The 21766-nt window shown below is 36.5% G+C and overlaps 1 protein-coding gene across 1 annotated transcript in view; it reads right to left on the bottom strand.

The window, feature by feature from the left end:
• Nucleotides 1–21766, bottom strand: part of COG5 (component of oligomeric golgi complex 5) — a 296280-nt gene that overhangs the window by 240431 nt on the left and 34083 nt on the right. The gene's annotated exons all lie outside the window — the stretch shown is intronic.

The following is a 21766-nucleotide window of genomic DNA, read 5'->3' as shown; positions in this document are numbered from 1 at the left end:
GTAGCATAAGCAAGCAGAACTTACTTTTTAAAACTCTTAGGAGGAATTAAGACTTCATAACTAAAGATATTAAGAAAACTTTTATTCACTAAATATATTTGGCACAGAGTACACCCCTAATAGCCTCACTAAAAAAATTTAAATGGCAGTTTAAAATTTGGATCCCTAGAGCATTAAATAAAAATATTTATGTTTATGTTAAAATATTAATAAAATTAGACCTTTTACAGTTATTATTTGTAAAAAAGTCTTTACTTATGTTTTTAATATTCAAGTCTTCCAGCATGCCAAAGAACTCAGTCTACAACCATAGACTGCTAATATACTTACCTAATTGCTTTCATGCCCTCTGTGATAAGAAATTGAACAAAATAAGAAAAAAGTAGCAATTACTCCAATGTTCCTCTCTACTCCATTGTCTATACAATGTATATCTATTGTATATCATCACTGCAGTTGATGATAACAAGTATTTCAGCACCAATGAGCTTTCAAAGAGCATTGATGGCACTGTGGTTAGAGCACTCAGTTGCTAACTAAAAGGCCAGTGGTTCAAACTCACCACTGTCTTCCCAGCTGAAAGATGTGGCAGTCTGCTTCCATAAAAATTACAACCCTGGACACACTGTGGAGCAGTTCTATACAATCGGAAACCTTATGGCACAGTTCTAACCCTGAAATCCTATAGAGCAGTTCCACACAACTAACGGGTACATAAAAATACATTTACTGATTTACAACAAAGAAAAGTCACACCACGAAAAGTTTAATAAGTTTTAAATGTGTTAAAAAGTACATAATATTTAAACCAAAATTATTAAATGTCTTTTCTATGCAAAATTAAGTTCCCATTATTTTCCTCATCTAAAACCTTCATGCCATTGCGTCAGTTTTCACTTTAGTTCAAAGGATTTACCAGAAAATACGCAATTACATTTTTTTCCCTGTTAACATGAAAAAATTTAAATGCGAAAGACAGAGAGGCAGCATAAACTCTGTATCATGGAATCCCCCCAATGCAATATGTTCTGCCCATGTGCTACAAATAAGAAAGATGAAGCCACCTGCTCCTACAGAGATTACAGCCTCAGAATCCTGATACAGGTGGCTATGAGTCAGAATTGACTCAATGGCAGTGGGTTTTGTTTGTTTTCAGTTTGGTGTACAAATCAGGTATAAACATTAATTTCTATATGACTAATTGGGTTAATTCTTCATAGATCATTAAAATTAAATAGAAATAAGAACTTAATTTTAACATTACTCAAAGACAAAGTATAGGGATTTTTGTTTACTCTTTTATTTGCTAATTAAATTAATTATTCTATCAATTACAATCCAATGGATGTTTACAACGATCATGAAAATTAAATTATTTATAAATATTCTTTTTAATAAAATGCCATTCATAACACTTCTGTACTTCCTGCCATTGGTAAGTTCATTTTTAAGTATGTGATCTATTTTTTCCTCCCTCAAGGAAAATTATAATACAATCTCACTTCTATGAACATTTAACTAAGATTAGACTTAAAGGTGGAAACCTAAAATTATACGAAAACAGTGCTGTACTAGAGTTTTATTTCACAAAATTTCAAAGGTACTTCCCAAAGTCAATATACTTTCATTTTATGACTATCCAAGTAAGTAGGCTTTGGAATTGAATTAGCACTTAAACTCTTACAGTGTCAAAGGAATTACTGGGAGATTCTTTGAATTACAGAGTCATTACTTTGAAGACCTTCAACTATGGAATAAAGGAATTTTAAAAGTGTGACAATGCCTATATGGAAATCGGAATGTGGTAAATTAAAAGTGTAAAATGACTCAGAGCTTTAAGAAGAAAGGGATTATGTCGGAGTCAAGAACAGCCTAAACAAAGTATCGTTGAGAAAAGCTACTGCAGTATATTCTGAGAACAGCAAAGTACTCTCTTTCGAAGAAGTAAAACAGAAGTGAGTAGTTGATCTGCGAAGTTTCACTGGTGCCAGCAGGGAGAAGGCCTGAAGCACCGGAATGAGAAATATGAGCAGGGAAGCAGCATCGTTTGAGATGAGCTTTAAAAAACTAAAAAGGGGAAAAAAAAAAAAAAAACCTAATGAGTTTGTGGGAAAATGGAAAGAAAAAAGTGTGGAATCTTTCTAAGAACTTTTGGAAGGCCCCTTACAGAACAGCGAAAACACAGAAAGAATCATTCGGGTAAGACACGAGGATGGGGCACTATTGCCATCACCTCGATAGGTCGTGAAAGGTCTGGCAATCAGTCGGCAGAGACTGCACTGCGGCGACAAGTAATGTGAATCAGTAGGGTTTGCCAAATGACTACAAGGTGTCTGGTCTAAGACAGAAGAATAAAAATTGGTGACTACAAGAACCACACCAAGCTGGATTCTCCTCAGTGACCCAACAGTTACTTCATTATACTTTGCATTACCTACGTGGATAATACCAGCAAAAAACCAAACATAATAATAGCAGAAAACAAAGTGGGAACAGAACATTATTCAAGAATGTTCTAGTTAAAAAAAAAAAAAAAAAAAGAATGTTCTAGTTATTAGAGGCCTTGGAAAAATTGTTTTAAATTATTTACCTCACATGTAGCATGTTGGTTTATTTAGTCTTTCCATTAAACACAAATAGTTAATGAAACTCACAGACAACCTAAGCTAGTGCTGCCAACTAAAATTTTTTCGTTCCATTTTCCCACAAAGTGTGATTGAACTCACAGTCCCGCTGGAGAACAGGACAAGCTGCTCCGCAGAGACTGCGAGGCTAAAAACCGTGCCGGAGACAGATCACCACGTCTTTCTCCTGCGGAGAGGCTGGTGGGCGCCAAGCACGTCACCACTGCGCCACCCTGGCTCCATCAACCTGACAACTCATCATCAGTGGTACGGAAAAGGGCTCGGGTCATATTATAAAAGAAGAAAAGGAGGAAATAATAAAACGGAATATATGACAAGAAAAAAGAACTAAAATACTCAGAGATGCTGAGCTCTTAGAGACATACAAAGAGAATGTAGAATTATAGGTTAGAGTTCACAGAAGAAAACTAATAGCTATTTGAAGCCTGATCTTTTTCTAAAATGCATTCAAAATGATTTTTTTCTAATCTTTTAAAAGAAACTCCAGTTGATCAACTTAACAGATAAAAACTATAAAAATGCATGTTACATAATGAGAATTAAATATTAGAATATTAGAACAAGTCAATGACATTTGAAACAGTGGTGTTGAGATGTAGAAACAAATGGAAAAATTAATTCATCACTAATATGAAAGAATATTTTTACTATAGAAAAAGAGCTGAACAATAATGCTACTGTATACAATAATATTTCTCTCCTTTCTTATAATAAAATAACATGTGGAAATAATCCTGAGGAACTCTACCATGCTAGTGACACATTTGTTAGCAGACCGCAGGAAGCTAGATCCATGCCTTTCATGCATGACAGCTTTGCACTTCCACCAGCGAGTAGTACAGAGTGCTTACCCTGCACTGCCACCAAAACCAACTCTCTACCACTTTCAAGCCCTGCAGCATCAACGAAGATAAAGAAGAGCTGAGTCTGGTCCTGTTGGGGATTTGAGGTCATTTTCCTCACCCTGCTTCCATGAATGCAATATGTCATATATTTCTGAGAAGTTATTTAGAGGCACATTGTCAGAACAAACGATCTACCAACTTTTCAAATGACCAGAACAAGCAGCAGAGAAGATGATAAGGCCATAGAGAATCACTTTAGCCTGCAGACAGATGTAGACATACTATACAAATAGAAGTGTACTAATTTTTAAATTTTAATATAATTTTTACATTATAATGTTAACTGCTAAAGAATGAGAGTCCTGGCCACATTAAACCAAGATATAGAAGTGAGAAATATGTGTGTGTGAACACACACACATGAGGGGGCTTCAAAAAGTTTGTGGAAAAATGAAATTACAATGGAATTTTCCATGAAAGTTTTTGAAGCCCCCTCAAGTGTCAGTCAGTAATATCAAACACAGTACCATATTCAAAAAGTATATATTTCCTATTAATTGGAAAGAGAAGAACTAAGGATAAAAAGATATATATTTCATTTGTAATTCCTTCCAAAAATCACACCCACTGCACTAGAGTCCATTGCAACTCAGTGCTATGAGAGGACAGGGTAGAACTTCCTGGGTTTCTAAGGCTGTAAATTTTAATGAAAGCAGACTGCCCTGCCTGTTTGCTTAGGAACCACTGGTAGGTTCAAACCACTATCCGTAGGGTTAGCAGCCCATGGCTTTAACCACTCCACCATTAGTGCTTCCGTTGTAGGGCAGGTGAAATGTAAACATTAAATAAATTTACATATTTTTTTACTTTTAACTGTTTACTTTCCAAATCTTAAAACATTAACTATATCTTCGTTAGCTACTAATTTTTTACAACTACTTCTAGCAAACAACAAAATGCTAGCAAACTACAGCTACCTAACTTTAGAGAATTGTCTCACTTTCATCCTATACAATACCAATCTGTAGTATAATGTAACCTTTTATAAAGCTAAAAAAGGTGACCAATGTATACATACTAATCAATAAACATTAGCTTGAAAATACATTATTTTCAAACTCTTGGTCCCATTGTATAGAGTTTTTCTCATGCTATACAATCTCCTATTGTGCTTATTTAAAATGCCAATGTGTGTGTGTGTGTGTGTGTGTGTGTGTGTGAGAGAGAGAGAGAGAGAGAGAATTGAGTGGGGGAGATGTGAGAGAGAGAGAGAGAGAATTGAGTGGGGGAGATGTAAAAATGCCAAGTTTGAGGTCCCACATCAACTTTATTGAATCAGGATCTCTGGGAATACAGCCTGGAAAAATCTTCATGTCAGTAAGATGCTGAGGTGCTATGTGAGTTTAAGAATCACTATTTTGTTGCTGTTGTTTTGGCTTTTCCTTTTAAAAATGGCAATATTTTATTTTGTTTGGGGTCAGAGTTTACATAGCAAATTAGGTTCTCCTTTATCAGTCTGGAAGGAGCCCTGGCGGTGGCATAGTGGGTTACAATTGGCCTGCTAGCCAGGATGTCAGCAGTTAAACATCACCACTGCTATGGAGGAGAAAGACTAGGCTTTCCATGCCTGTAAATAGTTACAGTCTCAGAAACCCACAGGGGGCAGTTCTACTCTGTCCTGCAGGGTGGCTGTGCATCAGAATTGACTTGGTGGCAGGGAGCTTTAATAAATTTAACAATTTATCAGAGAAAGATGAAGCTGCCTGTTCCCGTAAAAGTTTATAGTCTCAGAAATCCTAGATGAGGTCATGATGAGTCAGAAAGTGTTTGGTTGGGTGTTTTAGCATTTTTATACAAATGTTCCCAACTACTAATTACAATGTGTCAGCATTCTCACTTTGTTTAAACTAAGACAAGAGCTTTCGTTGTTTAAAAACATTTATCTCAATGCTAATTCTTTTGCTAAATCTGTGGGCACATTCTGGCTTCCGCGAGGTGCTACCATGAAATATATAAAGAAAAAAGGGAAAGGACCACCCAGACTCTCGCTCATTTTCTGAAGAGAAGCACCACGTACTTACTATCAGACATGCTCAAGGGTAATCCAGAGCCTTCCACAGGTAGAGATTTACCACAACTGACAAAATGCACACGTTAGCCAACACTTCTTCCTTGTCAGAGTAAATTTTAATGATTTGTGTTATTTTTTTAATTAAAGGTATATCTGTTAGTTCATAAGTTACAGTTCCAACCTCTAACGATAACTATCAGAGTTAAAAAAATATTGATACTAAAGGGGAGTAATAATCAAAACTTGGGGGGGGAAATGAGGTAGTCAACTTACTTCAGAACTGACTGACAACTAGTCCTCAGAACGGAGCCCCTCATAATTTAGGGCTAAGATCCAACAGCTATTATGCGTCTTATCTTATTCTGTCCAAAATTAAGCGTCAGAGATTTTTTCCTCATCTTAATTCACAATTTCTATTAAAACAAAGAACTGTGTACAGAGGACAAGAATTACTTCTAAAATTAAATTTCAGTAAAAATACTGAAACATTCCACTTTGAATCTTTGAACAGATGTCCCTGCAGTTAGGTATTTGGTTTGAGTGACATACTTTTCTTTTGTTATGCCATCAAAAGAGTTTATGAAATATTCAGCTGCTCCGTGATAAATTCATAGTATCTTTCATTTTCTATTCTGTTTTATAACAGTTTAAGTAACACTAATGTTTGCTAGCTACTGCAAACATTACTGCCCAAACACTATCCTAGACATTTTTATCACCGGAAAATAATTTCCCACTCCTTTGATAATATCTACTGTTGTAACTCTTTCACTTGTTAACAAGTTTACTGAAGGACCCATAGGACCCTACCTTTAACAATTTAAAATTGAAAATGCGCTGCTAGTTAAATTTCCAATCACCATTCAGGTGACTGGAGATGACCACCTTAGAAAAAGGCATTTGCTAAACACTATATTTCAGATAAAGATAAATGATCTGTTACAGGGTTTTCTGAAGTCTCATAGATCCCCTGAACTATGTAATATTTTTAGACATATAACCATGTGGTCTTCCCAGAACATTTACAATTTTTTAAGTTTTATTGGCACTTAGTCCACATATCACACAATTCAATAATTCAATCATATCAAGAAGAGTTGTACAATCATTATCACAATCAATTTTGAACATTTGCTCTCCCCCCGCACCATGGTTAAATCACTTTAAAAATGAGCTGTGTAATCACCATGAGTTCCAGTGAGTGCTCCCTCCCCCTCCCACATACATTGTTTACTCCCCTACAAATTTAATAAGACCTCAAAAGAACCTAAAACCCAAAACTAAAAGTAAAACAAAACTATTCTTAGTATTTGGAAGAAAGTAGGGAGGCAAAATTGGTAAATGGGATATAATGTTACCTATGTATATTCCCTGCCTTATTCTAAGAAGAACATAGACAACTTTCAAAAGCATACAAAGTTAGGTATAACTAAACTACATGAGAAAATAAGTAAGCAATTAAGGCAGAAAGGGTGAAAAATAAGAAACCCTGGTATGAAATTAAAATGCAAAATACTTATCATTAAGTCCTGTGAGCCAGAAATCGTTCCCTAGGTTTTCTATTAGGTAATTTGAAGAGGGGGGAAAGAGGATGGATTACATGACTTTTAGCATCTATAAAATAACCAACTCCCTAGCTCTTCAACAGGAACACCCATGGTTCCTGGTGTTCAGACCAGAGAAGAAGTCTCTCTCCTGAGTCTTCTTAGGAAGCATGCAGACAATGCTTTCCACACCAGCGTCACAGGAAAGACACGCCAGGCCTCCTATGGCTGCTTTTTAGAGCTCTGAATGCACAAATGGCCATTACATTACAAAAAAGGAAAGCAACTATCATAAGCTTGTTTTCTCTAGTTTTCCTCCATTTGTAATAATGGTATCAAATTAAAGGAAATTTAATAAAACGAATAATATGGAAACAGGACCCAGATCTCACCCAATGTTAAAAAAAAAAAAAAAAGAACTCAAGCTGAATTAGAAACCTAAATGTAGGCCGTAGATCTACAAAGATAGTAATGGAAAAATAGACCTAATACATGGCATAAATATATGACCAAACAAAATGAAAGATACACATACAATAGAAGACAAAACAGATGACTGGGACCTCTTAAAAATATGATAGAGCAACAGAGAAAAAGGATACCCCGCAAACAGGGAAGGAAAAAAAAACTTTTGGTAATTTCAAACAAGGGACTAATCTTTAAAAATCTATAGAAAATTTCAACACTTCAACAAGAAACGGCTGAATAACCCAATTTTTAAAATGGGCAGATAACAGGAATAGAGTTTACCAAAGAAGATATTCAGGCAGCCAACAAACATATGAAGAAATGTTCTCCATCATTAGCCACAGAGAGAGATGCAAATCAAAACAATGATGAGCTACCACCTCACCCTGGCATTGATAGAAAAGTTCTAAAAGGGGGCGGGGGGGACAAATGCTGGGGGTGAGGGTGTGTAAAGAATCTGGAATCCTCATACACAGCTGGTGGGACTGTAAAATAAATAGTACCACCACTGTGGGAAGCATTCTGATGTTTCCTCACACAATTGAGAATAGAAATACCATATGACCGACCAATAGTGCTTCTTAGGATACAGCCTATAGAAACAAAGAATACAGTATGAACAGGTATGTACACAGCCACGTTCATCACAGAACTATTTACAAACTGTAGTACATACCATATATACTCGTGTACAAGCCAAGTTTGTCAGCACATTTTTTATGCCGTTTTTATGGTTAAAATTAGATGCCCCGGCTGATATTTGGGTCAGCTTATACTTGAGTATATACGGTACATAGAGGGGAACACTAACCATCACTAAAGAATAATACTGAAACTGCGAAACACCTCGTGACTTGGATAGATTTGGTGCACATGATGCTGAGTGAAGGCAGTCAATCACAAAAGGACAATTATTGTATAGACAACTCATGAAAAAAAAGTAAGAAAAGGTTCTATATCATAAGCTATGAACTTGGATTGTCACCAGGGGTCAAAGAAAAAGGGAGAACAGGAAGTAGGGTGGTGTCCACCTGGGTGAAAGGGAAGGCAATCCTAAAAGAGGGAACTGAGAGAAGGGCTGGGGGCGGGGGCACAGGAATAGGGCAAGTCATAGGAGGGTGGATAAGTTGTTTAACTTGCTAAATGCAAAAAAGGATACTCTGATAAGTGAATGCCTATCTAATTCATGATAAAAAAGATTTTTAAAAGACAGAATTATATTGGAATGAGAAATATAGTGTGTCCAGCTATAAGGCCTCTAGCATTCTGCCTTATTCGATAGAGATCCTAGATTGATTAAAACCCCAACCTACTGCCATCAAGTCAATTCTGCCTCATAGTGACCCCTCTAGGACAAAGTCGAGCTGCTTCTTAGGGTTTGAAAGACTACAAATCTTTACAGGAGCAAAAAGTCTCATCTTCCTCCCATAGAGTGGCTGGTGGGTTTGAACCGTCGATCTAAATGTTAACAGCCTCTGTACCACCAAGGCTCTTTCTGGACCAATTTGCCTTTAGAAAACTCTTCTATAAATACTCTCTCAGTGATCTTCTGGGGAAAAAATGATTGGCAGAAATATGGTTAATTGCAGAACCATAAGCCTGAAAGCCACCTGAGCTGAGAGAAAGACCAGCATCTGGAAAAGGCTACGTCATCCTCACACAGAGATGGCTGATAACAAATTCTGAAATTACAGGCTGAAAACCTAAATTTTTCTCCACTAAATTTAAGAAAAATATCTTTGCCTGAAATATTTATGATTCTCATTAAAATATCTGCTTCCTACCCATAGTTCAAAGATATGGCTAGAATGGAGACAATAAAAGCTAAAACGAAAGAATTGTGTTCTCAGTTACATGATAAGAGACACCATACAAATATTTTATCACTGTGGTTAAATACAGGAAATAAGATCCAAGCCACTTTTCCTTTTTAATACAGTATTCCTATATCAGTACCATTCATATTAACAAATATGCTTACTGGTTTTATAACACAACTAACCTCTTGGACTATATACATGTTTCTAAAATCTTAATGAATAACATATGTCACACGATCACAAAATGCCCAGACTAAATTGTCAAACAGTAGTAATCATAAAATCCTAGTTACTATCTAAACAAGGGCATTATAAACATTTTTTTAATGATAAAAACACTTTTAAATGGTCCATTATGATAGTAGTTATCTCTTATTCTCCAGAGGGGAATATCTCATAAGTGGTTTAAAGTTGTCTGAGTTTACAAAACAATGGTGATAAGGCAGATGGCCAACATAAGGCAAAATAACAGTAAGTTTAAATGAAAAGCACTGGCGCTCAAAGAAAAGGGGGCACAAGGAAAATATCATCCCCGCCCCAAAACGGAACTGCACTGGGTGAAGCGGGACTTTCTTAGTACACATTTTCCCTGCTAGGTGAGGATTAAGCAACAACTTTGGAGATAGTTGGCATCACCTGGGAAGGTTCTCTCTCTGGTCACAGTGAATTTTTTCATAGAAACAGTTTCTCTCAAACCTTGTTTTTTGTGATGGCTGATTTAAGAGAACAGCATGCAGCTATGAAATTTTGTTTCCTGCTTGGGAAAAAATGCCGCAGAACCTGTTGTGATGTTGAACACAGCTTACAAGGACAGCTCGCGCTGGGGTGGGGGGTGGGGGGATCAAGCATATGAGTGGTTTTCTTGTTTCAAAAATGGTGAAATGTCAATTAATGACAAACCTTCTTCCGTCCATCAATGTCCCAAATGGACAAAAATGTCGACTGGTAGTGCATTTGGAGTTCGTTCCACCAGGTCAGACTGCTATTCAAGCTTTATAATTATAGGTTCTGAAAAGATTGTGTAACAGTGTCTGACAAAAAAGGCCTAGTTTGTGGCAGATGGGCGGCTGATTTTGCAACCATGCCAATGGTTATTTGGTTTGATGGCTCATGCAGCCATCTCGGTGCACCAGTTTTGGGCAAAAACCAGCATGTTTCTCATGCCCCACACACCTTACTCACCTGATCTCATTCTATGTGGCTTCTTTTTGTTTCCACGAATGCAGAAGGACATGAAAGGACGATTTGACAATGTAGAAGAGGTGAAGAACAAAATGAGGGAGGTGCTGTCAGCCATCCAAACAGAGGAGTTTGAAAAATGTTTCCAAGAATGGAATTGAAGATTTGACTCATGGATAAGCCGAGTTTTTCAGCATGTTTTTAATGCAGTTTTTGTGGTAAAATTAGGTGTCTTCCTGATATTTAGATCATCTTATACTCAAGTATATACGGTAAGTGTAATGGAGAGTAGCTTGAAGGTGATAAGATTGTTTTGTAAAAAAAAAAAAAGTTTAAACACATAGCTTTTGAGGGAAAATATTCTGGTGTTTGTTTTGTTGTTGTTGTTTTCACCACCTTATATGCCAGGGAAAGCTGCAGAAAGGGAATGGCATTTGAAATAAACTTTGAACGAGGGATGAGGCTGGCTGATTCCATTTGAAGAAGATCAGCTTATCAGGCAAGCAGAGACACAGCTTGAGCAATTGCACAGAATAAAGAAACTACAGTCTCCAGCTAGGGAGGTAAATCAGTCTGGCTGACACACAACAACTGAAAGATAGTGGGCAACCCAAAGACTCAAGAAGCAATAAGAATGTTTATGAAATAATGATGATTGCAGAATTGTGGTGCTAGGGTGGATGAGTTATTAAATGGTGCTGGGAAGACAGTTAAGCATTGGGAAAATCAAATGAAATGCTGACCCACACATAGGGTCAGTGAGTCACACAACTCCAGCAGACACAGCTTCCACTAAGGGCCAGGTGATAGCGAATGAGACTCCTTGAAGGTGTTAAGATGGAGAGGCTGTACGTGTAAGTTACACCAAGTAAAATTCTGACAGACAAAGATAGACCCATAAATTTAGCTGAAGAACATGGAGGTCAATATTTTTGTAATATTGTGGTGAGGATGCAAAATAATTTATTGTTATGGGATTAACAAATAAAATATAAAAATTTTAAAGTTACACAAAAGGTTGTTTTAAACCTTTGAAGTTATATAAGGTCTCAAGGAGGAATAAAACACAACACACTTGGGAAACTAATCACAATGATCAACATATAACCCCCCTCCTAGGATGACAAACAACAGAAAAGTGGGTGAAGGGAGACAGCGGTTGGTGAAAGACATGAAAAATATATATACAAATTATAAAGGGTTCATGGTGGTGGGGGGGAGGGGGGAAATGAGCTGATTCCAAGGGCTCAAGCAGAAAGAAAATGTTTTGATGGCAACGTATGTACAAATGTGATTGACACAATGGACCTATGTATGGATTGTGATAAGAGCTGTAAGAGCCCTCAATAAAATGATTTAAAAAAACCACACACACAACAAACTGGAAAACATATTTACAACTTATAAAGGTAAAATGTACCTTAATTATGTAAGAGCACTAGAAAACACAGTAGAAAATTCTGCAGACCATAAACAAGTCTCTCACTAACAAGTAACACATGAGAACCACAGAAATGTTCAACCATAGTCAGCAAAATGAATGCCAAGTGGCATAAATCCAAAAACATAAAGCTATATGCCAATTTTCACATATGTGATTGGCAAAGATTTTCAACATTCATGTGCACATGCTCTTCAAAACTGCTATTGGAAGAACATTTTGGTTTGAGAGAGTAAGCAGAACTTTAAATGTGACCTTCAATGAAAAATTCCACTGACAAAGTTTATCTTAAGGAAGCAGTTGTAAAGCTGTGTTTTAAAAAAGAACCATCAAATCACTGGTTTTACATTGAAAAATATAAACTACCAAGACAATAAACAATAGCAGACTATTTCAATAAAGTATTGCAAAGTGTTCAATTGAATATTATCTAGTCATTAAAATGATAATTAGGATTGTGTTTCTTAAATGAAAGAATGTCAAAATGTCCTGTTAAGTATAATATGAATCATAGATAGACTCATGCATAGGTAAAGAGTCAGGATGGTATTTTCCCAAAGTGTTAATGATATATTGATGGATGAGGCCTATATTTCTGAGCTTACAGCAAGTGACATGTCATAGTTTACAGAATAAATATATTATTAGTATAATTTTACAAATTAAAAAGGCTTGGAAAATACTTTGATGATCTTGAAGCAACAGATCTCCAGGCCTGGCTCCTCAGAAGCTTCTGTGTGGGTTCTGTCAACCTTTCAGCTAGCAGTCTAGTACTTAATGGCCAGGACCATCCAAAAATAACACTGAAATTCTGATTAATCATTTCTCCTTATTATTAAAAGAAAACCATCTATGTTTAATGAGAAATAGTGAGGGGAGAAGCTCAAGTTTTAACTTCAAAGAAGGCCGAGAATTAACTTACACGCGTCAGGTGTTCAAAATGGTACAAATGGTTAATGCACTTGGCTTCGAGACCACCCAGAGGTGCCTCATAAGAAAGGCCTGCTGATTCCAATAATAAGTCAATGAAAACACTATGGAGCACAGTTCCAATCTGACAAACATGAGGTCACAAGATTGGTATCAACGTGACAGAACAGGTTATTTTTCAAAGATGGAGCCTAAATATTGCTCAAAGGAAAGAATGCCAAGCAATAATAAGCTGAAACAATTAATTTGCAACATAGCAAAGAAATAACCAAATTAAAGAGAATGGAAAGAAAAAAAAAGAAGAAAAGGAAATGCAGGTCCTCTTATCAGCTGTGTGATCCTGGGAATGCTTCCATATTCATATAATGATAGAGCACACCTCAGAAGGCTAGTGTGAGACTCATATGAGATAAAACTGTACAATATTTAGCATAATACTTGCCACACAGCAATCAATGGTGGTTATTTTCATTATTGTTCTGAATATGTATGCTAAAAACAATTTTAAATACTTTTTCAATTCAATTATGTGATCTAGAAATAAAAAGAAATTTCTAAGGCTTGATTATAATAACCCACTGCCATCTAGTGACCCTGCAGGCCAGAGCAGAACTGTTCCCTAGGGTTTTCCAGGCTAGAAATATTCAATGTGCAGACAGCCTCATCTTTCTCCTGTGTGGCCGCCGTTGGATTTGAACTGCTGACCTTGTGGCTAGCAACCCAACAAGTTAACCACTATGCCACCAGGGCCCCTTATTGATTACTCTAGCTCCTAAAAAAAAATAAATTTTTTCTTTCCTCGGTAGGATTCTAAGAGAACTTATGATTACTTTTCTTTATCTACTTTTTAAAGATTTTCTTTCAGTTCCCATCTCTAACCTGAAAATCCTTATGGTAATCCTTCAATATTTTGTTTCTGAACAAAATGTATTAAAAATATATATGGCACAACTAAAAAATAATGCTTTCACAAACAAGAGATGTACGCACAACCACAGATTGTGATGTACTTCAAAATAAAAAGAATTTGTTCTTTGGTTCTAATTATAAATAATGAGGCAAGAAAAGCAGAATTTTGAAGACTCATTATATACTAACAAAGGTGGAAGTTCTCCTACAAACTCTTGTTTTATTAAATCTTCTCAGCAGTCTTTTGAAACCTGAGGGAGAAGTTAACTTGATTTGTCAAAATCCACACAGTTGACAAGATCTAGATGGTTTCAAAGCTCAGGCTTTCCTAATTAAAAATTGCATACCAGGAACAATTATGATATTTTATTGTATAATTTTATGATGTCTTTAAGTCTCAAATGTGTAAGGAAAGTGAATAATTCTTTGATGAAAAAGAGGTTTATTACTATTGTGTTGTTTTGATTATCACATTAAAATAACTACCCACCATGCGCCCATTCAACAAGATTTACTCATAAGTCATTTACCCTCAATAAAAGTCCGGCCGACCATTCCTATTCATATTTTATTTTCATTTATTTAACACAGTTTAACTCATGCTAAAATATTAATTTCATTACTTAGTTTGAAATGGAAAAGCTCTACATCAATTATATATGCTATTCTTTATATATTACAATATAGAATTTTACAACCTTGGAAATGTTATATTTAGGGTCACTATGAGTTGGAATCAGCTTGACGGCAGCGAGTGTGGTATCTTGTTTGGGGTTATTATACCTTCTTGATGTACCCCAGAACAAATTACCCATAAAATACACCCATAGATAATTAATTCAAACATTTAAGTTTATGATATAACCCTTAATATTCAGAGTATGCTTTCATACTGCTCGACTTTTTACATATCAAGCAATGAACAAAATTGTAATTTCTTCAGAAGAAAGTTGATACCCTTTTAAAGGAAATATCATTGAATAAGAAGCTCATATTTCTGAGATTGGATGTTTGTATGCATTTAAGATGCATTTCGGTTTTTTTTAAAAACCAACATTATTCCTGGATTGGAAAAAGAAGTTGAGAACTAGCGGACTTGGGAGGACCCTTAAACCCAAGAATGGAAAATTGTGACACATTACTAGTTTGAAGACCTTACACTAAGTAATTGCTCTCGAGTGGTGAGGAATGTACCAGCAGGGGTGACAAAGAGTAAAGAGTGTCCACAAGCATGGTACCCAATCATAGGGAACGGAATATGTGCCTACATATGCTCCTGCCGCTTGTAAATATATGGGAAAAAGCACTTAAGTGTATGAAAATTTGTTTCTTGTTTTTTTCAAGATGTCATCCCACGGATTTTCTTGTTTGTTTTGTTTTGGTACTGTATGATTAAAGAGAGGACCTATAAGATAGGATCACAGGTACGGTGTGGGTTTCATCTATTTGAAAAACAAGACAAATTTCAACTACTTCGACAAAGCCCCCCAGAAGATTTCTTGTACCTATTTTAGTACATTAATCTCCACCACGGGTAAACCCACATGTAAACATGAGTCCACATACTGGCACAGCATCATCTCCACCTGGTGGTAGCTACACCCAATCACTTTTGTCAGGAATTCAGAGACCATGTACTCAAATGTACTTACTGAAAATGTTTATCACCCCAAATTGTTAAACTGTAAGTTTAAAAGTATCTATTAAGTTCCTCTCACCAAAGTTGTCACAAAAATCCCATATACTATGGTAACCATACACCCCTCTCCAGGGGGAAGAACAACAGAAAACATGGGGGAAGGGAGAGAGTGGTCGGTGTAAGATATCAAAATTATAATAATTTATAATCGATTGAGGGGTTATGAGGGTGGGGGGAGGGGAAAAGAGGAGCTGATCCCAAGGGCTCACTAGAAAGGAAGTGTCTAGAACGGAATGAAGGCAATGTCTGGACAAACATGCGTGATGCAAGCGATGTATGGATTGTGACAAGTTGTAAAAGTCCCCAATAAAATGATCTTTTAATAAAAAGAAAAAAATCCTATATATTAAATGCATAAATAATTAAGTCATCTTGAACAGATCATGAAAACAAACCTAATTTAATATGGGAAATGGATATGTGGCACATTTATATTTATAACTTTTCCTATCACTAAATAATTTTAATAAGCTTAAAATATTACAACTTGTTAAAATGCTCACCTGCTACAACAGTGTTTCTCAACCTGTGGGTTGTGACCCCTTTGGGGGCCAAATGACCTTTTCACAGGGGTCGCCCAATTCATAACAGTAGCAAAATTACAGTTATGAAGTAGCAATGAAAATAATTTTATGGTTGGGGGTCACCACAACATGAGGACCTGTATGAAAGGGTCACATCATTAGGAAGGTTGAGAAACACTGTGCTACAACATCTTTCTACATTTCAAGAACCATTATTAGTCTAATCATTATTGTATAGATACTTATTATGTAGCAATTCATGCCTCTGAATTACAAATTATGATGTTAGCAAAGAATATTAACTATACCACAGACTGCCAGAAGAACAACAAAGTATGTCCTTGGAAGCTCCTTAGAAGCTAGGCTAGAGACTACGTCTCAAGTACTTTGGATATGTCAGCAAGCAGGACCAGTCCCTGAAAAAAGATATCTTGTTTGGTAAAACAAAGGGTTAAGAGAAACAGGTGAAGCCCTCAATGAGAGGAGTGGCGGCAGGGTCTGCAATGGGTTTGAGCACTGCAGTGATGGCAGGGATGGGACAGGACCGGGCAGTTCTCATTCTGTTGTACAAAAAGTCGACATGAGGTGCATCTGACTTGGTGGCACTTAACAATTTATGTAACAGAGGTTACTTTGTTTTACGTGGACATCAATATCAGATGTGTTTGCCTACAAGTATTGTTTACCAAACTGGAAAATTATTACAGATAATAAGAACACAAGTAGATGAAAATAAGCTTATGCTATCTCTTCTTTCCATAATAAATATCTCATAAAATGCCTCTATGATAAATTTGGCCTTCTTTGAGAATATTTTCTTATGATATATGGTGTTAATATACTGCAGCTTAGCAACAAAATTGTGAAACCCAGAAAACAAACCGTAGCAATAAAAAAAATTAAGGGAGAAAATAATTTCTACCATACTCAACTGCTTAATTATAGTTCACTGCTGGGTTATACTTTATAAAAAGATGAAGAATGTTTAAATGATGACTGTGATCATTTTATTTGCCTAAAATATGTGTTGGTATCCTAAACTATGAATGTAATATTGTTTGAAAATAGGGTTGTCTTTATAATCTGTGTAGGGTATGCCCTAAATAAGTCACCTCTGAGCTATATGGGGTGGGCCTAGACATAGAGACATTAAGTACAAACAAGTGGAAGATAGATATGGTTCAAAGTTCACCAAGGTATCAAGAAATGCCAGGCCACAAAAACTGAGACAAGAATCTACTCCTAGAGCTCAAAGAACACGCCTTCCCTTAGAACAAGGGCCCTCAAACTTTTTAAACAGGGGGCCAGTTCACTGTCCCTCAGACCCATTGGAGGGCCGGACTATAGTTTTTAAAAAAAACGATGAACAAATTCCTATGCACACTGCACATACCTTATTTTGAAGTTAAAAAACAAACGGGCCAAAAACAAGTGAAAAAAACAAACGGGGCAAAAACACCCGGCTGGCCAGATAAATGTCCTGGGTGGGCCACATGTGGCCCGTGGGCCGTAGTTTGAGGACATCTGCTTAGAGTCAGTTCCCTGAAGGCGAACTTCTGGCTACCTAAACTATGAGAAAATAATGTCTATTCTTAAAATCACCCACCTGTGGTATTTTTATTACAACAGCACTAAGAAACTAAGATGATGACACAATAAAACCTTGATACAGAACATTAAGTCACTGACAATGATTAATCCACAACCAGAACATACAATAGATTTACGATATTGTGATATTGTCATGCTCTATCTATCGTGTTGTTTGAAGCTGCCTGCCCTCAAGTCACTCTGACTCACAGGGACCCTGTGCACAGCAAACAAACACTGCTCGGCCCTACGCCAGCTGACAACCTTTGCAAGGTTTGCATCCATTGCTGCAGCCACTGGGTCAATCCACCTCAGCAGGGGTTCCTCTCTTTCACTGCCCCTCCCCTCCATCAAACAGGATGCCCTCCTCCAAGGACTGGTCTCTTCTGACGTGTCCCAAGTACATGAGACAAAAGCCGTACTAGCCTCACTTCCAAGGAGCATTCTGGTCGTACTTCTTCCAAGACAGATCGATTTGTTTTTCTGGCAGTCTATGGTACACTCACTGCTCTTCCCCAGAACCATAATCCAAATGCATCAACTTTTCTGGATATATCTATATTATATCATATATACATATTAGTGTGTGAATACTTCATATCTCAGTAGTTAATACTAGAATATCATAATATTTCAAAGTCAGTTTCTCACTTTCATTTAAGTATAATACACACTCATTTAGTTATTTTTATATTCAAGATATTCTTAGAAAATAGAATAAAAATGTGGTTTTTTAATAGGACATGTAATTTTTTAAAAAGGATGAAATAAAATGGAACAAAAATGTGATTTTTTTTTTCCTTAAGGCCATGGGATATCTGCCAATGACAGCAACTTACAGCTGCTACCAATTTTTTTTTTTTAATACAGTACTAGTGCTCATGAGCGCAGGCTCTGGAACCAAATTCTTACAGCTGTGCCATGTGTGTGACCTTTAGTTCCACTCAAATATACACTCTGTGAAGGCCAGGGGAGTTTTCTGTCTTGTCCAGTGATGGTTCTTCACTGTCTAAAACACAACATGGCACATTATAGGCATTTAATAAACAATCATTGAGTGAATGAGCATATGTGTCCAAACTTTCCTTTCCTTATCTATAACAAAGTTTGAATATAACAAAAGACCCCAGGGAGCACAAAAGATATTGGTGATATAACAGTTAAGTGGTTGGCAAAAAAACCAAAAGAGAACAATTTGACCCCACCCCTAGTCTCCATAGGAAGAAGACCTGGCAATCTACTTCTATATCAAGAACAGCCAAGAAAATCTTATGGGAAGTTCTACCATATCATGTGGGGTCTATCTGAGTTGGAATAGACTTGACAGCATCTAACAAATACAGCGAGGAAAGCAATGTCCTTCTCTCTGAGCAATGTCATTCTAGGTCATCTGCACTTTTCGTGAATTAGTATGAAAAAGCTTCATACTTGCTTGACACCAGGGAAAGAATAATGAATTTTCTCAATAGTAACAGATCAACGTTGATGCTTCTCAACTGGTGGAAGATCATGAGTTGGATAAAGATCCTACTTGAAGTGTTGAAAGAATCATTAGGCTTTGGATACAACTATTGCCTGATTTATGGAGGAGGAGAGGCTGGGTCTTGTTCTCTGTCTTGTTAGTTTACTGAACGCAAACATTTTATCTTCACTGGATCAATGTGCAGCACAGGGGAATGCCCAGCCATCGTTTACCACAGCGCCATAACACAGTGAGTACTCAGCAAATACCAGTCCTTCTCTTCCAACCTTAACCACAGTGTAGTTTTGTTATTCTATATCCACTGTATTCTATACGTAATTTATAATCAGCTTGTCAATTTCTAAATAAAAGCCTGGTAGAGTTTAGACTGCAATTATGCAGAATCCATAGATTAATTTAGGGTGAATGTACATCTTAACCACATGAAGTCTTGTAACTCATGAATAGGGTATATTTCTCTATCAATACATTCTTTATTATTTTCAACAATTTTGTAGTTTTCAGAGTACAAGTCTTGTACATGCTAGTTTTGTGCATGCTGGAAGATTCATCCTTCATATTTCTGCGATAAAGTGGTATTTTAAATTTTCAGTCTCCCACTGCTCATTATTGTTAGCGTACATAGAAATACAAATTTCATCTTGACTTCAGTGAAGGTTTCACTGGCATATACAAATGTCAAAATTTATCAAACTACATTTTCAAGATGTTCAGTTTATGGCACATCACTTATACCCCAATTCAAAAATTGGAAAGGTAGCAGTTTAATTGTTCTTATGTATCTATATTTACTTAATTGGTATATAATTCATAGATCATAACATTCACCCTTAACCTTAGTATATATTCACAAGATTAGACAACAATTCATCACTAATTCGAGAACACTTTGATCAGCACCAAAAAAAATCCCTCTACTGGCCACTTCACATTTCCCTAGCCCCTCAGAATATATTGAACAGAATATATATGGCAGTGTATTTCATCTGGCCACACCAATTTACGCCTCAAGACCTTCTGTGGAAGAGATTGGTTTGACAGTTTTACGTGACTATGACAGATACACTCCTATCAGTAATCACGGTGCTGTAATAAGAACCATACCATAATAATTTTTTTTAAAAACACCCTCACTGCTTCAAGTTGATTCTTACTCACAGAGACCATAGAGGACATCGTAGAACTGTCCTTGTGGATTTCCAAGGCTACACATCTTTACAGGAGCCGAACGCCTCATCTTTCTCCCACGGAACAGCTGGTGGGTTTGACTGCTGACTTCGTGGTTAGCAGCCCACAAGTTATAGCCCTTATGCCACCAGCACTCCACATATAGACAATCATTTTAGAAATGCTTCAATAACAGAAATAGCATTCAGTATACATGTATAAAGGTGGTGGCTCATGCCATCAAGCCGATTTTGACTCACAGTGACCCTATAACAACAGAGCAAAACACTGCCTGGTCCTGTGGCACCTCTACAATTGTGGTGACGTTAGAGCCCCTCGCTGCATCCACTCTGTCAATCCATTCCATCCCGGGTCTTCTTACATGTGTTGTGGACTGCTAAATTATTACTTTTATTAAAATATCAATTCCCAAAGTCAAAACTTTATTAATCTTCCTCTTAGCTTCTCTTTGTTAGTTAATGATGTCAACATCGGGACACAGTGTTTAATGCTGAAGATATGCTCCCACTAGAAATACAGAACTGCTCACAACCTGCAAAGCTTTACACACAGATACACACTGTTTTGGGAAAATTTCAATATAAACTACACTTTCTCAACAACGTCTTAAGATATCTAATATTCACAAGACATTTAATATTTACAACACCACACTGGAAGGGCAATGGGCTTATGTTCTACACTGTACCAGCTCAGAACATTATGATTAAGACTTGTGCTGGCTGGTTTGGGGCCGTTTTTGTTTTTTTAAGATGACAAGTTTCACCATTTGTATTACAGCATCTATCAGTTATTGAAAAGGCAGTGATCACAGCCAAATCTAGTCATTTTTCATGATGGAGAAGCAGCAGGGGTGATCAATATACATAATCCATTTCAGATCGATTTGTATCTTTTTCGAATGGTTCTATTATCATCAGATTATTTCTGGAACATGTAAATTAAATGTGACAGAGCGAAAAATAACAGCTGATACTGGGTTTTTTACACTCCTATGGTTAGCACATGCTGTGAAAACCAGGCTCAAGCATTATTCACTTCTTAAAAATTAACTTTTTGCCAAATATAATCGAGCTTTGACTCAATGGCAGTGAGTTTTGGAGGGTTTTTGTTTTGTTTTTAAAATTATTACAAAAATACTAGCTAAATCATAAAACAGCTATAATCCTAGGGATGTACCTGAGCATGGTCTATGCATGAATATTCAACAATTAAAATGCTGGTAAAATATGATTTGTGGAGGATAGCCTATTAAGAATATGGAAAATGCATTAATGTAAGACTATGTCATTGAGGGGGGAGTGGGGAGGGAGGGGAAAAATGAGGACCCAATGTCGGGGGTTTAAATGGAGAGAAAATGTTTTGAGAAACGATGTACAAATGCGCTTTACACAATTGATGTGTGTATGGATTGGGATAACAGTTGTATG

Source organism: Echinops telfairi, unplaced genomic scaffold, assembly GCF_000313985.2.
Source record: "Echinops telfairi isolate 266 unplaced genomic scaffold, ASM31398v2 ScPeMD7_23;HRSCAF=83, whole genome shotgun sequence".
NCBI lineage: Eukaryota > Metazoa > Chordata > Mammalia > Afrosoricida > Tenrecidae > Echinops > Echinops telfairi.
This window is presented reverse-complemented; position numbering and strand designations above follow the sequence as displayed.